The 15,000-nt window shown below is 60.2% G+C and overlaps 1 non-coding gene across 1 annotated transcript; it reads left to right on the top strand.

The window, feature by feature from the left end:
* The first annotated feature begins 11,101 nt into the window (after positions 1-11,101).
* Positions 11,102-11,221, top strand: LOC131860571 (5S ribosomal RNA). Its single transcript, XR_009359665.1, has one exon. It is a non-coding gene; the product is annotated as a 5S ribosomal RNA (ribosomal RNA).
* Positions 11,222-15,000: the final 3,779 nt, after the last annotated feature.

The raw sequence follows: 15,000 nt of genomic DNA, 5'->3' as shown, positions 1-15,000 counted from the left end.
GAGGCTGCAGGGCCGCCTCGGAATGGTCCAAGCATCGGATGCGATTGGGACGACTACCAGTGCCAACCCCTTATCCCGCGATGCGTCCGATACACAGATAGTTCCAAGGCGGCCGAGGAGCCTCACCGCATATCAATCGGGGTGCGAGGCGAGGGATGGGGCGGGAAGGCCCCAACGGCTAGACGGAAGAGGCTTCAGGGCCACCTCGGAATGGTCCAAGCATCGGACGCGCTTGGGGCGACTGCCAGTGCCAACCCCTTATCCCGCGATGCGTCCGATACACAGATGGTTCCAAGGCGGCCGAGGAGCCTCACCGCATAGCAATCGGGGGTGCGAGGCGAGGGATGGGGCGGGAAGGCCCCAACGGCTAGACGGAAGAGGCTTCAGGGCCGCCTAGGAATGGTCCAAGCATCGGACACGCTTGGGGCGACTACCAGTGACAGCCCCCTATCCCGCGATGCGTCCGATACGAAGATGGTTCCAAGGCGGCCGAGGAGCCTCACCGCATAGCAATCGGGGTGCGAGGTGGGGGATGCGGCGAGATGGCCCCAACGGCTAGACGGAAGAGGCCACAGGGCCGCGTCGGAATAGTCCAAGCATCGGACGCGCTTGGGGCGACTACCAGTGACAACCCCTTATCCCGCGATGCGTCCGATACGAAGATAGTTCCAAGGCGGCCGAGGAGCCTCACCGCATAGCAATCGGGGTGCGAGGTGGGGGATGCGGCGAGATGGCCCCAACGGCTAGACGGAAGAGGCTGCAGGGCCGCCTCGGAATAGTCCAAGCATCGGACGCGCTTGGGGCCACTACCAGTGACAACCCCTTATCCCGCAATGCGTCCGATACGAAGATAGTTCCAAGGCGGCCGAAGAGCCTCACCGCATAGCAATCGGGGTGCGAGGTGGGGGATGCGGCGAGATGGCCCCAACGGCTAGACGGAAGAGGCCACAGGGCCGCCTCGGAATAGTCCAAGCATCGGACGCGCTTGGGGCGACTACCAGTGACAACCCCTTATCCCGCGATGCGTCCGATACGAAGATAGTTCCCAGGCGGCCGAGGAGCCTCACCGCATAGCAATCGGGGTGCGAGGCGAGGGATGCGGCGAGATGGCCCCAAAGGCTAGACGGAAGAGGCTGCAGGGCTGCCTCGGAATAGTCCAAGCATCGGACGCGCTTGGGGCGACTACCACTGCCAACCCCTTATCCCGCGATGCGTCCGATACACAGATAGTTCCGAGGCGGCCGAGGAGGTGGGGGATGCAGCGAGATGGCCCCAACGGCTAGACGGAAGAGGCTGCAGGGCCGCCTCGGAATAGTCCAAGCATCGGACGCGCTTGGGGCGACTACCAGTGACAACCCCTTATCCCGCGATGCGTCCGATACACAGATAGTTCCGAGGCGGCCAAGGAGCCTCACCGCATAGCAATCGTGGTGCGAGGTGGGGGATGCGGCGAGATGGCCCCAACGGCTAGACGGAAGAGGCTGCAGGGCCGCCTCGGAATGGTCCAAGCATCGGATGCGCTTGGGGCGACTACCACTGCCAACCCCTTATCCCGCGATGCGTCCGATACACAGATAGTTCCAAGGCGGCCGAGGAGCCTCACAGCATAGCAATCAGGGTGCGAGGCGAGGGATGCGGCGAGAAAGCCCCAACGGCTAGAGGGAAGAGGCTTCAGGTCCGCCTCGGAATGGTCCAAGCATCGGACGCGCTTGGGGCGACTACCAGTGACAACCCCTTATCCCGCGACGCGTCCGATACACAGATAGTTCCAAGGCGGCCGAGGAGCCTCACCGCATAGCAATCGGGGTGCGAGGCGAGGGATGCGGCGAGAAGGACCCAACGGCTACACGGAAGAGGCTTCGGGGCCGCCTCGGAATGGTCCAAGCATCGGACGCGCTTGGGGCGACTACCAGTGACAACCCCTTATCCCGCGACGCGTCCGATACACAGATAGTTCCAAGGCGGCCGAGGAGCCTCACCGCATAGCAATCGGGGTGCGAGGCGAGGGATGCGGCGAGAAGGACCCAACGGCTACACGGAAGAGGCTTCGGGGCCGCCTCGGAATGGTCCAAGCATCGGACGCGCTTGGGGCGACTACCAGTGACAACCCCTTATCCCGCGACGCGTCCGATACACAGATAGTTCCAAGGCGGCCGAGGAGCCTCACCGCATAGCAATCGGGGTGCGAGGCGAGGGATGCGGCGAGAAGGACCCAACGGCTAGACGGAAGAGGCTTCGGGTCCGCCTCGGAATGGTCCAAGCATCGGACGCGCTTGGGGCGACTACCAGTGACAACCCCTTATCCCGCGACGCGTCCGATACACAGATAGTTCCAAGGCGGCCGAGGAGCCTCACCGCATAGCAATCGGGGTGCGAGGCGAGGGATGCGGCGAGAAGGACCCAACGGCTAGACGGAAGAGGCTTCGGGTCCGCCTCGGAATGGTCCAAGCATCGGACGCGCTTGGGGCGACTACCAGTGACAACCCCTTATCCCGCGACGCGTCCGATACACAGATAGTTCCAAGGCGGCCGAGGAGCCTCACCGCATAGCAATCGGGGTGCGAGGCGAGGGATGCGGCGAGAAGGACCCAACGGCTAGACGGAAGAGGCTTCGGGTCCGCCTCGGAATGGTCCAAGCATCGGACGCGCTTGGGGCGACTACCAGTGACAACCCCTTATCCCGCGACGCGTCCGATACACAGATAGTTCCGAGGCGGCCGAGGAGCCTCACCGCATAGCAATCGGGGTGCGAGGCGAAGGATGCGGCGAGAAGGACCCAACGGCTAGACGGAAGAGGCTTCGGGTCCGCCTCGGAATGGTCTAAGCATCGGACGCGCTTGGGGCGACTACCAGTGACAACCCCTTATCCCGCGACGCGTCCGATACACAGATAGTTCCAAGGCGGCCGAGGAGCCTCACCGCATAGCAATCGGGGTGCGAGGCGAGGGATGCGGCGAGAAGGACCCAACGGCTAGACGGAAGAGGCTTCAGGGCCGCCTCGGAATGGTCCAAGCATCGAACGCGCTTGGGGCGACTACCAGTGACAACCCCTTATCCCGCGACGCGTCCGATACACAGATAGTTCCGAGGCGGCCGAGGAGCCTCACCGCATAGCAATCGGGGTGCGAGGCGAGGGATGCGGCGAGAAGGACCCAACGGCTAGACGGAAGAGGCTTCAGGGCCGCCTCGGAATGGTCCAAGCATCGGACGCGCTTGGGGCGACTACCAGTGACAACCCCTTATCCCGCGACGCGTCCGATACACAGATAGTTCCGAGGCGGCCGAGGAGCCTCACCGCATAGCAATCGGGGTGCGAGGCGAGGGATGCGGCGAGAAGGACCCAACGGCTAGACGGAAGAGGCTTCAGGGCCGCCTCGGAATGGTCCAAGCATCGGACGCGCTTGGGGCGACTACCAATGACAACCCCTTATCCCGCGACGCGTCCGATACACAGATAGTTCCGAGGCGGCCGAGGAGCCTCACCGCATAGCAATCGGGGTGCGAGGCGAGGGATGCGGCGAGAAGGACCCAACGGCTAGACGGAAGAGGCTTCAGGGCCGCCTCGGAATGGTCCAAGCATCGGACGCGCTTGGGGCGACTACCAGTGACAACCCCTTATCCCGCGACGCGTCCGATACACAGATAGTTCCGAGGCGGCCGAGGAGCCTCACCGCATAGCAATCGGGGTGCGAGGCGAGGGATGCGGCGAGAAGGACCCAACGGCTAGACGGAAGAGGCTTCAGGGCCGCCTCGGAATGGTCCAAGCATCGGACGCGCTTGGGGCGACTACCGTTGCCAACCCCTTATCCCGCGATGCGTCTGATACACAGATAGTTCCGAGGCGGCCGAGGAGCCTCACCGCATAGCAATCGGGTTGCGAGGCAGATTATTGGGAAGGGAACCCCCTGGGATGCGGCTCAAGCAGTGCCCAAAGGGACTGGAATGCGGAATCACATCGAGAGACCCAAATGCTATACGAGGGCTCAAATCGAATTATCGATTTGGCCACGACATGGACGCATCGGAACGACTACCTTTGCCGAACCACTCGCAATTGCATCCATACCGAAACCAATAGACATTTCCGTTAGAGCCCTCGCATAGCATTCGGGAATCTCGCATGCCCCTCTAAATCGACCAATGCTGGCGCTCAATGAAAATCCGAGCGCTACCACCGTTCGAGCGCCAGCATTGGTCGAGTTAGAGGGGCACGGGGGAGAATGCTCCAGTCAACACCTCCCCTATATACAGTTATTTGTCCGATTCTCGCACAACCGTAGTCTGCCTCGTCGAATCAAACAACGGTCCCAGATTCCGACTTCCGTTCCGTAGAGACCCAAAAGCTAGATGGAGGCTCGCAAGAAAGAGAGTCGGCGCATAGCAATCGGGTTTCTCGAACGTTTAGGGACCGAGCTCACTTGCGGATAGGGCAAAATCCGCCAAGCAACCCAAAAGCTAGACGGGGGCTCGAATCGAATCGCCTAGGCGGCCACAACAACGACGTGTTGGATCGACTACCAGTGCCAAACCATTCAGCAAGACTAGTCTGTGTCGAGGCCGGATAGAGATTCTCAGAGAGCGCCCGCATAGCATTTAGGAGACCTGCCGCGTCCCTCACACTCGACAAATGGTGGTGCACGTTTATAAATCCGAGCGATCCCAACCCTTTCAAGCACCAACATCGGTCGAGATAGAGGGGCACGGAGGGGGCTGCGTGAGACAACACAGTCCCCTATATAAGTTATTTGTCCGATTCTCACACATCCGAAGAATGGTCATCAAATCGGACAACAGCCCAAACTTCCGACTTCCGTCCCAGAAAGCCCAAGAGCTATCTAAAACGTTCATGGCCGGAACTCGATCGCGGCTATACCAGTCCGCCAAGCAACCCAAAAGCTAGACTGGAGCTCTAGTCGAATCACCTCTGTGGCCATTGCAAGGACGTGTTGGAGCGACTACCATTGCCGAACCATTCCGCAGGTCGAGTCCATACCAAGGCCGCATAGAGATTCACGATGAGCTCCTGCATAGCAATCAGGAGACTTGCCGTGTCCATCACAATCGATAAATCCTGGTGCAAGATTTTTGCATCCGAGCGCTCCAACCAGTCGAGCACCAGCATCAATCGACATAAACGGGCACGGGGGGAGGATGCTCGAGAACACTACCTCCCCTATATAAGTTATTTGTCCGATTCTCAAGCAGCCGAAGTCTGGTCATCGAATCGGGTCAAAGACCACAACTTCCGACTTTACCCACAATGCAAGTCATCGAATCGAACATCGGCCCCCGAGTCGGACTCCATGCGTATGTCAGGTCATCGGACCCAAATTCCGCCTTCCTGCGCATGGCGGGCCATCAATATCAACTCGGTCATCGGACCCAAACTCCGCCTTTTTGCGTATGGCACGCCTTCAAATCGGTCATCGGACCCAAATTCCGCCTTCCTGTGCATGGCGGGCCATCAACATCAACTCGGTCATCGGACCCAAATTCCGCCTTTCTGCGCATGGCACGCCATCAACTCGGTCATCGGACCCAAATTCCGCCTTCCTGCGCATGGCAGGTCATCGGACACAAATTCAGACCTCGCCAATATGCCTACGTATCGAATCGGTCATCGGACCCAACTTCCGACTTCATCCATACTGTAGGGTCTTTGAGGTTGGCGCGGTGCGCTCAACCCAGGGAGTCGACCCATCGAAGCATACACCTCCCCTATATAAGCTATTTGTCCGATTCCCACACCTGTGTAGTTTGCACCTCTGACCAGGACATCGACCCCAACTTCCGAACTCGACTGCAACGACGGCACCAGCGCCTTGGTGCGCACCTTGCGACGCACAGTCCCAACATTCGCCTTCCTGCACATGGCAGGTCATCGGACCCAAATTCCGACCTCGCGAGTATGCCTACATATCGAATCGGTCATCGGACCCAACTTCCGACTTCATCCATACCGTAGGGTCTTTGAGGTTGGCGCGGTGCGCTCAACCCGGGGAGTCGACCCAACGAAGCATACACCTCCCCTATATAAGCTATTTGTCCGATTCCCACACCTGTGTAGTTTGCACCTCCGATCAAGACATCGACCCCAACTTCCGAACTCGCCTCCAACGACCGAACCAGCGCCTTGGTGCGCACCTTGCAACGCACAGTGCCAACATTCGCCTTCCTGCACGTGGCAGGTCATCGGACCCAAATTCCGACCTCGCGAGTATGCCTACATATCGAATCGGTCATCGGACCCAACTTCCGACTTCATCCATACCGTAGGGTCTTTGAGGTTGGCGCGGTGCGCTCAACCCGGGGAGTCGACCCAACGAAGCATACACCTCCCCTATATAAGCTATTTGTCCGATTCCCACACCTGTGTAGCTTGCACCTCCGATCAGGACATCGACCCCAACTTCCGAACTCGACTAAAAAGACCGCACCAGCGCCTTGGTGTGCACCTTGCAACGCACAGTGTCAACATTCGCCTTCCTGCACATGGCAGGTCATCGGACCCAAATTCCGACCTCATGAGCATACCTACTAATCGAATTGGTCATCGGACCCAACTTCCGACTTCATCCATACCGTAGGGTCTTTGAGGTTGGCGCGGTGCGCTCAACCTGGGGAGTCGACCCATCGAAGCATACACCTCCCCTATATAAGCTATTTGTCCGATTCCGACACCTGTGTAGTTTGCACCTCCGCTCAGGACATCGACCCCAACTTCCGAACTCGCCTGCAACGACCGAACCAGCGCCTTGGTGCGCACCAAAAGTGCGCACTTTTGGAGGGCACTTTTGTGCGCTCCAAAGGTGCGCACTTTTGGAGGGCACTTTTCTGCGCTCCAAAGGTGCGCACTTTTGGAGGGCACTTTTTGGAGGGCACTTTTCTGCGCTCCAAAGGTGCGCACTTTTGGAGGGCACTTTTTGGAGGGCACTTTTCTGCGCTCCAAAGGTGCGCACTTTTGGAGGGCACTTTTTGGAGGGCACTTTTCTGCGCTCCAAAGGTGCGCACTTTTGGAGGGCACTTTTTGGAGGGCACTTTTCTGCGCTCCAAAGGTGCGCACTTTTGGAGGGCACTTTTTGGAGGGCACTTTTCTGCGCTCCAAAGGTGCGCACTTTTGGAGGGCACTTTTCTGCGCTCCAAAGGTGCGCACTTTTGGAGGGCACTTTTTGGAGGGCACTTTTCTGCGCTCCAAAGGTGCGCACTTTTGGAGGGCACTTTTTGGAGGGCACTTTTCTGCGCTCCAAAGGTGCGCACTTTTGGAGGGCACTTTTTGGAGGGCACTTTTCTGCGCTCCAAAGGTGCGCACTTTTGGAGGGCACTTTTGTGCACTCCAAAGGTGCGCACTTTTGGAGGGCACTTTTCCTGTGCTCCAAAGGTGCACACCTAGGTGAGCACCTTCGACCACACCTTGTAGCACACCAAACTCTGACTTTCGACTTCATCCGCAATGCAGGGTCTTTGAGGTTGGCGCAATGCGCACAACCAGGGGAGTCGACCCATCAAACCCAACACCTCCCCTATATAAGCTATTTGTCTGATTCTCATACATGCGTAGCCTGCAGGAGCAATTAGGACATCGACCCCAACTTTCGGCTTCTAAACGAAAACAAGGTCTTTGAGGTTGGTGTAATGCGAACAACTAGGGGAGTCAACCCATCAAACCCAACACCTCCCCTATATAAGCTATTTGTCTGATTCTCATACATGTGTAGTCTACAGGAGCAATTAGGACATCGACCCCAACTTTTGACTTCTTAACGAAAACAAGGTCTTTGAGGTTGACGTAATGCGCACAACCAGGGGAGTCGACCCATCAAACCCAACACCTCCCCTATATAAGCTATTTGTCCGATTCTCATACATGTGTAGCCTGCAGGAGCCATTAGGACATTGACCCCAACTTTTGACTTCTTAACGAAAACAAGGTCTTTGAGGTTGGCGTAATGCGCACAACCAAGGGAGTTGACCCATCAAACCCAACACCTCCCCTATATAAGCTATTTGTCTGATTCTCATACATGTGTAGCCTGCAACAACGATTAGGACATCCACCCCAACTTCTGAATTCGTCTGCGTTGACCGCACCAAAGGTGCACGCCTTGGTGCTCACCAAAATCCGACTTCCGACTTCTTCTGCTATGCGGGGTCTTTGAGGTTGGCGCAGTGCGCACAACCAGGGGAGTCAACCCACCGAATGCAACACCTCCCCTATATAAGCTATTTGTCTGATTCTCATACATGCGTAGACTGCAGCAATGATTAGGACATCCACCCCAACTTTTGACTTCTTAAACAAGACAGGGTCTTTGAAGTTGGTGCAGTGCACACAACCAGGGGAGTCGACCCATCAAACGCAACACCTCCCCTATATAAAGCTATTTGTCCGATTCTCATACGTGTAGTCTGCAGCAGCGATTAGGACATCGACCCCAACTTCCGAATTCGTTTGCATTGACCGCACCAAAGGTGCACGCCTTGGTGTGCACCCTGGAGTGCACTTTGGTGCTCACCTCGGTGCACACTTTGGTGTGCACCTCGGTGTGCACCAAAGGTGCGCACCTTGGAGCGCACCAAAGGTGTACACTTTGGAGCGCACCACATAGGGTCTTTGAGAGGTTGGCGCAGTGCGCACACCAAGGTGGGTGTTGAGGTGCGTGCCGAGGTGGGTGGGTGCTAGGGTGCGCTCCATGGTGGGTGCCAGGGTGGGTGCGTGCTAGGGTGGATTCCAAAGAGGGTCATAGGGTGGGTGCCAAGGTGGGTTGGTGATATAGTGGGTTCAAAGGTGGGTACTAGGGTGGGTTCCAAGGTGGGTCACAAGTTGGGTGCCAGGATGCGTGGGTGTTAGGTTGGGTGCCAAGGTGGGCTCCTGCGTGGGTGGGTGCTAGGGTGGGTTTCAAGGTGGACGTCGAGGGCGGGTGCCAAGGTGGGTAACAAGTTGGGTGTTAGGATGGGTGAGTGCTAGAGTGGGTGCCAAGGTGGGTGGGTGCTAAGGTGGATGCCAAGGTGGTTCACAGGGTGGGTGGGTTCTAGGGTGAGTTCCAAGGTGGGTCACAGGTTCAGTGCTAGGGTGGGTGTCAAGGCGGGTGTCGAGGTGCCTGGGTGCTAGGGTGTGGATGCCAATGTGGGTCATAGGGTGGGTACTAGGGTGGGCTGCAATGTGGGTGCCAAGGTGGGTAACATGCTCGGTGGGTTCTAAATTGGGTGCCAGGGTGGGTGTGCACCCACCTTGCCCGAGGTGGGTGCCAAGGTGCCAGTGTGGGTGGGTGCTAAGGTGGATGCCAAGGTGGGTGAGAAGGTGGGTGATAGGTTGAGTGGTAGGATGGGTGGGTGCCAAGATGGGTCACAGGGTGGGTGCAAGGGTGGGTAGGTGCTAGGGTTGGTGTCAGGGTGGGGTGGGTGCTAGGTTGGGTTCCAAGGTGGGTGCGAGGGGTGAGTGTCAAGGTGGGGTCACAGGTTAGGTGCTAGGATGGGTGAGTGCTAGGGTGCAAAGGTGCCAGGGTGGGTGCTAGGATGGGTCGATGCTAGGGGTGAGTGGCAAGGTGGGTCCACAAGTGTCAAGGTGGGGTGCCGAGGTGGGTGCCAAGTCGGCGACTGCTATGGTGGATGCCAAGGTGGGTCACGGGGTGGGTGCCAAGTTGCTAGGTTGGGTTCCAAGGTGGGTGCCAACGTGGGTGCTAGGGGTGCGTGGGGTTAAAGGGGTGTGTCACAACGTGGGTGCCAGGATGGGTGCGCACCCACACTGGCCAAGACGGGTGCGGGTGCAAGGTTGGGTTCCAAGCCCGGTCACAGGCTGGGTGCTAGGATGGTGTGGGTGCCAAGGTGGGCACCAGGGTGGGTGCACCCACCCTGGCCAAGGTGGGTCACGGGGTGGGTCCTAGGGTGGGTAACGGGGTGTGGGTACTAAGGTGCGTGCCAAGGTGGGTCATAGGGGTGGGTGCCAAGGTGGGCACCAGGGTGGGTGTGCACCAACCCTAGCCAGGGTAGGTCACGGGGTGGTTGTCGGGGTGGGCGTCAAGGAGCCAAGGTGGGTGGCAAGTAGCCAAGTTGCGTGCCAAGGTGGGTGTCGGGGTGGGTGCCAAGGATCCAAGGTGGGTGCCAAGGAACCAAGGTGGGTGTCTGGGTGGGTGCCGAGGTGGGAGCCAGGGTGGGTCCCAAGGTGAGTGCAAAGGTGGGGTGCCAGGGTCAAGGTGAGTGCCAATGTGGGTTCCAAGGTGCCAGGGTCAGGGTGAGTGCCAATGTGGGTTCAAAGGTGCTAAGTTGGGTGCGAGGTTGGGTGCGAGGGTGGGTGGGTGCCAAGGTGTGCTAGGTGGAAGCCCGGGTGGGTCGGCATCCCATGGGTGTCGAGTTGGGTGCCTGATGGGTGCTTCTTGTCAAGTTTTAGTCGTCGGGACTCATTTCGAGCCTTAGAGGTCGTTTCTTGTCCGGTTGCCCTGTCTTCGACCTGGGAACCCAATTTTGGTCCTCGGGTCCCATTTTTTTTTGTCTCGCATCCCACTTTTGGCCTGTGGCCTTTTCGGGGTCGATTCTCGTTTTGGGCATCAGAGCATGTTTCTTCTCCTAAAACCCAATATTTGTTTATTAAGTCTCGGAACACATTTTTGTTCTCGTGGACCCATCATGGGTCTTGGAACGCATTTGTGGTCCTTGGGTCCCATTTTGCATCCCGAAACTTGTGTTTTGGTGCTTGATCCCTATTTTGGGTGCCCACCTTGCACCAAGTGCGCACCCGGGGCAAACCGAGCGCCTTGGTGCACCGGGGCAAGATCGAGGCGTGCACCCGAGGCGCCCCGAACATGCACCAAGGTGCACTCGGCCCACATGTGAGCGCAGGTCGTTGCGCCCGAGGTGGTGTGTGGGCACCGCGTTGCAGACGGGACACTGCACGCACACGACGCCCCCCTCCAGGTGCACGCACGTAGGCCGGGCCGGGTGCACACCCGACGCCCTAGCAAGGTGCGCGCACCCGGGCAGGGCTCACACTTGGCGAACGGGGCGCACTTCGCGAGGGAGGGTGTGCACCTCGACGGGGGTGGGTGGCCGGGGTGGATTCGCACGTGGGTCGCGGTTTGCTAAGTACACACTGCGACAAGCTCATAACGGGTGCGATCATACCAGCGTTAGTGCACCGGATCCCATCAGAACTCCGCAGTTAAGCGCGCTTGGGGCCGGAGTAGTACTGGGATGGGTGACCTCCCGGGAAGTCCCGGTGTTGCACCCTTTTTTAGTTTTTCGCCGGGCGTCGCAATGCTATTTGAATAAACCTTTTGCCCGTTTGCGTTCTCGTCGGGGCCGGGCCGGGCCGGGGTGCGCTGCCCGCACTACCGGCGCGCGCGCGGGGCCGCGCACCCGAGCGCGCACCCGAGGCGCCCCGAGCACACCAGGCCACGGTGCAACCCGGGCGTTGTGCGCGCACCCCGGTGCGCCCGAGGTGCCTGCGCGCGCACCCAGGTGAAATCGGTGTGCACCTCGGCCAGTGCGCGCTCGGTCGAGTCGCGCACGTTGGCCAAGGTGCACGGTGATGTTTCTTACTCTAAGGTTCCGCACCAGACGCCCGGGACAGGTGAGCGAAGCTGGGCGGGGCCGGTGTGCGCGGGCCGGGGCAGGTGCACGCAGCTGGAGAGAGCTTTGGAGCACACTTCGGAGCGCACCAATGATGCGCTCCATTCAAAAGTTTCCTGAAAAGGCAAAAAAAGTTGAGATTATAGAATTTCCCACTTGAGAGATTGTAAAAAAAAAAAATTTAAAATGAAGGAAACGCGGGTGCCAAGGTGTGCGCAGCCCAGCCAAGGTGTGCGCACCAAGGCGCCCACCCTGGCGAAGGTGCACGCAAGGTGCGCACCCGAGGCAAACCGGACAATTAACCCAACTTTCGACTTCGCGCGCAACCTTGGAGCGCACTTCGGAGCGCTCCTTGGTGCGCACCAATCTTGGGCACCTCGGAGTGCACCATGGCGCCCACCAAGGTGCGCACCCGGGCAAACCGAGCTCCGACTTCGTGCGCACCTTGGAGCGCACGAAAGGTGCGCACCATGGCGCCCACCAAGGTGCGCAGCCCAGCCAAGGCGTGCGCATCAAGGTGCGCACCCTGGCGAAGGTGCGCACCGCCGGGGCAAACCGAGCTCCGACTTCGTGCGCACCTTGGAGCGCACAAAAGGTGCGCAACCCAGCCAAGGTGTGCGCACCCCCGGTCAAACCGAGCTCCGAATCGTGCGCACCAGAGGTGCACGCCATCGTGCGCACCTTGGAGCACACTTCGGAGCCCTCCTTGGTGCGCGCCGATGTTGCGCACCTCGGAGCGCACCCGGGGAAAACAATGCAATTAACCCGACTTTCGACTTCGTGGGCACCTCGGAGCGCTCTCGGGTTCGCACCTCGGAGCACACCGAGGTGCGCACCTTTGATGCGCTGCCTTCACCAATTTCCAGAAAAGGCAAGAAAACATTGAGAAGGTGTGCGCACCGAGGTGCCCACCCTGGCGAAGGTGCACGCGAGGTGCGCACCCGGGGCAAACCGGGCTCCGACTTCGTGCACGCCGCACCTTGGAGCACACTTCGGAGCGCTCCTTGGTGCGCACCAGGGCGCGCAACCCAGCCGAGGTGCCCACCACCCGGCGAAGGTGCACGCGAGGTGCGCACCCGGGGCAAACCGGGCTCCGACTTCGTGCACGCCATGGTGCCCACCGCGGCGAAGGTGCACGCGAGGTGCGCACCCGGGGCAAACCGGGCTCCGACTTCGTGCACGCCGCACCTTGGAGCACACTTCGGAGCGCTCCTTGGTGCGCACCATGGTGCCCACCAGGGCGCGCAACCCCGCCGAAGGTGCACGCGAGGTGCGCACCCGGGGCAAACCGGGCTCCGACTTCGTGCACGCCGCACCTTGGAGCACACTTCGGAGCGCTCCTTGGTGCGCACCATGGTGCCCACCAGGGCGCGCAACCCCGCCGAAGGTGCACGCGAGGTGCGCACCCGGGGCAAACCGGGCTCCGACTTCGTGCACGCCATGGTGCGCACCGCGGCGAAGGTGCGCACCCGGGGCAAACCGGGCTCCGACTTCGTGCACGCCGCACCTTGGAGCACACTTCGGAGCGCTCCTTGGTGCGCACCAGGGCGCGCAACCCAGCCGAGGTGCCCACCCCGGCGAAGGTGCACGCGAGGTGCGTACCCGGGGCAAACCGGGCTCCGACTTCGTGCACGCCGCACCTTGGAGCACACTTCGGAGCGCTCCTTGGTGCGCACCATGGTGCCCACCAGGCCGCGCAACCCAGCCAAGGTGTGCGCACCAAGGTGCACGCGAGGTGCGCACCCGGGGCAAACCGGGGTCCGACTTCGTGCACGCCGCACCTTGGAGCACACATCGGGGCGCTCCCGGGTTCGCACCGGCGTTGCGCACCGTGGTGGGCACCTCGGAGCACACCAAGGTGGGCAGCGAGGTGCGCACCTTTGATGCGATGCCTTCACTAATTTCCATAAAAGGCAAAAAAAAAACGAGATTTTAAAATTTCCGTTTTGAAAGATAGTGAGAAAAAGGGAATGCTGGTGCCATCTTGAGCCCGCCCTGGTGCGCAGCCCAGCCAAGGTGTGCGCACCAAGGTGCCCACCCTGGCGAAGGTGCGCGCCCGGGCAATTAACCCAACTTCCAACTTCGCGCGCGCCAGGGTGGGAGCGCACCCAACAACCGGGCCTGGGAAGAGCCAATGCGAGAAACCCCACCAAACGCTCTGACAAAAAAAGAGGGGGCGCTCCAGTAACCCCGCTTCGGAGCGCACCCTGGGCAAACCCAGCCAAGGTGCCCACCCCGGCCAAGGTGCAGGCGAGGTGCGCACCCGGGGCAAACCGGGCTCCGACAACGTGCACGCCGCACCTTGGAGCACACTTCGTAGCGCTCCCGGGTGCGCACCTCAGAGCACACCAAGGTGGGCAGCGAGGTGCGCACCTTTGATGCGCTGCCTTCACTAATTTCCAGAAAAGGCAAAAAAAAAAGGAGATTTTAAAATTTCCGTTTTGAAAGATAGTGAAAAAAACGGAACGCGCGTGCCATCTTGAGCCCGCCCTGGTGCGCAGCCCAGGTAAGGTGCCCACCCTGGCAAAGGTGCGCACCCGGGCAATTAACCCTACTTCCGACTTCGTGCGCGCCAGGGTGGCAACCGGGCCTCGGAAGAGCCAATGCGAGAAACCCCACCAAACGCTCCGACAAAAAAAGAGGCGGCGCTCCAATAACCCCGCTTCGGAGCGCAGCCGGGGCAAACCCAGCCAAGGTGCCCACCCCGACGAAGGTGCACGCGAGGTGCGCACCCGGGGCAAACCGGGCTCCGACAACGTGCACGCAGCACCTTGGAGCACACTTCGAAGCACTCCCGGGTGCCCACCGGCGTTGCGCACCGTGGTGGGCAGCGAGGTGCGCACCTTTGATGCGCTGCCTTCACTAATTTCCAGAAAAAGGCAAAAAAAAATGAGATTTTAAAATTTCCGTTTTGAAAGATAGTGAAAAAAAAGGAACGCGGGTGCCATCTTGAGCCCGCCCTGGTGCGCAGCCCAGGCAAGGCATGCGCACCAAGGTGCCCACCCGAGGTGCACACCCGGGGCAAACCGGGCTCCGACTTCGTGCAGGCCGCACCTTGGAGCACACTTCGGAGCGCTCCTTGGTGCGCACCATGGTGCCCACCAGGGCGCGCAACCCAGCCAAGGTCTGCACACCAAGGTGCCCACCCCGGCGAAGGTGCACGCGAGGTGCGCACCCGGGGCAAACCGGGCTCCGACTTCGTGCACGCCATGGTGCCCACCGCGGCGAAGGTGCACGCGAGGTGCGCACCCGGGGCAAACCGGGCTCCGACTTCGTGCACGCCGCACCTTGGAGCACACTTCGGAGCGCTCCTTGGTGCGCACCATGGTGCCCACCAGGGCGCGCAACCCAGCCAAGGTGTGCGCACCAAGGTGCACGCGAGGTGCGCACCCGGGGCAAACCGGGGTCCGACTTCGTGCACGCCGCACCTTGGAGCAC

The sequence above is a fragment of the Cryptomeria japonica genome, unplaced genomic scaffold, assembly GCF_030272615.1.
Source record: "Cryptomeria japonica unplaced genomic scaffold, Sugi_1.0 HiC_scaffold_15, whole genome shotgun sequence".
In the NCBI taxonomy this organism is placed as follows: Eukaryota; Viridiplantae; Streptophyta; class Pinopsida; order Cupressales; family Cupressaceae; genus Cryptomeria; species Cryptomeria japonica.
This window is presented reverse-complemented; position numbering and strand designations above follow the sequence as displayed.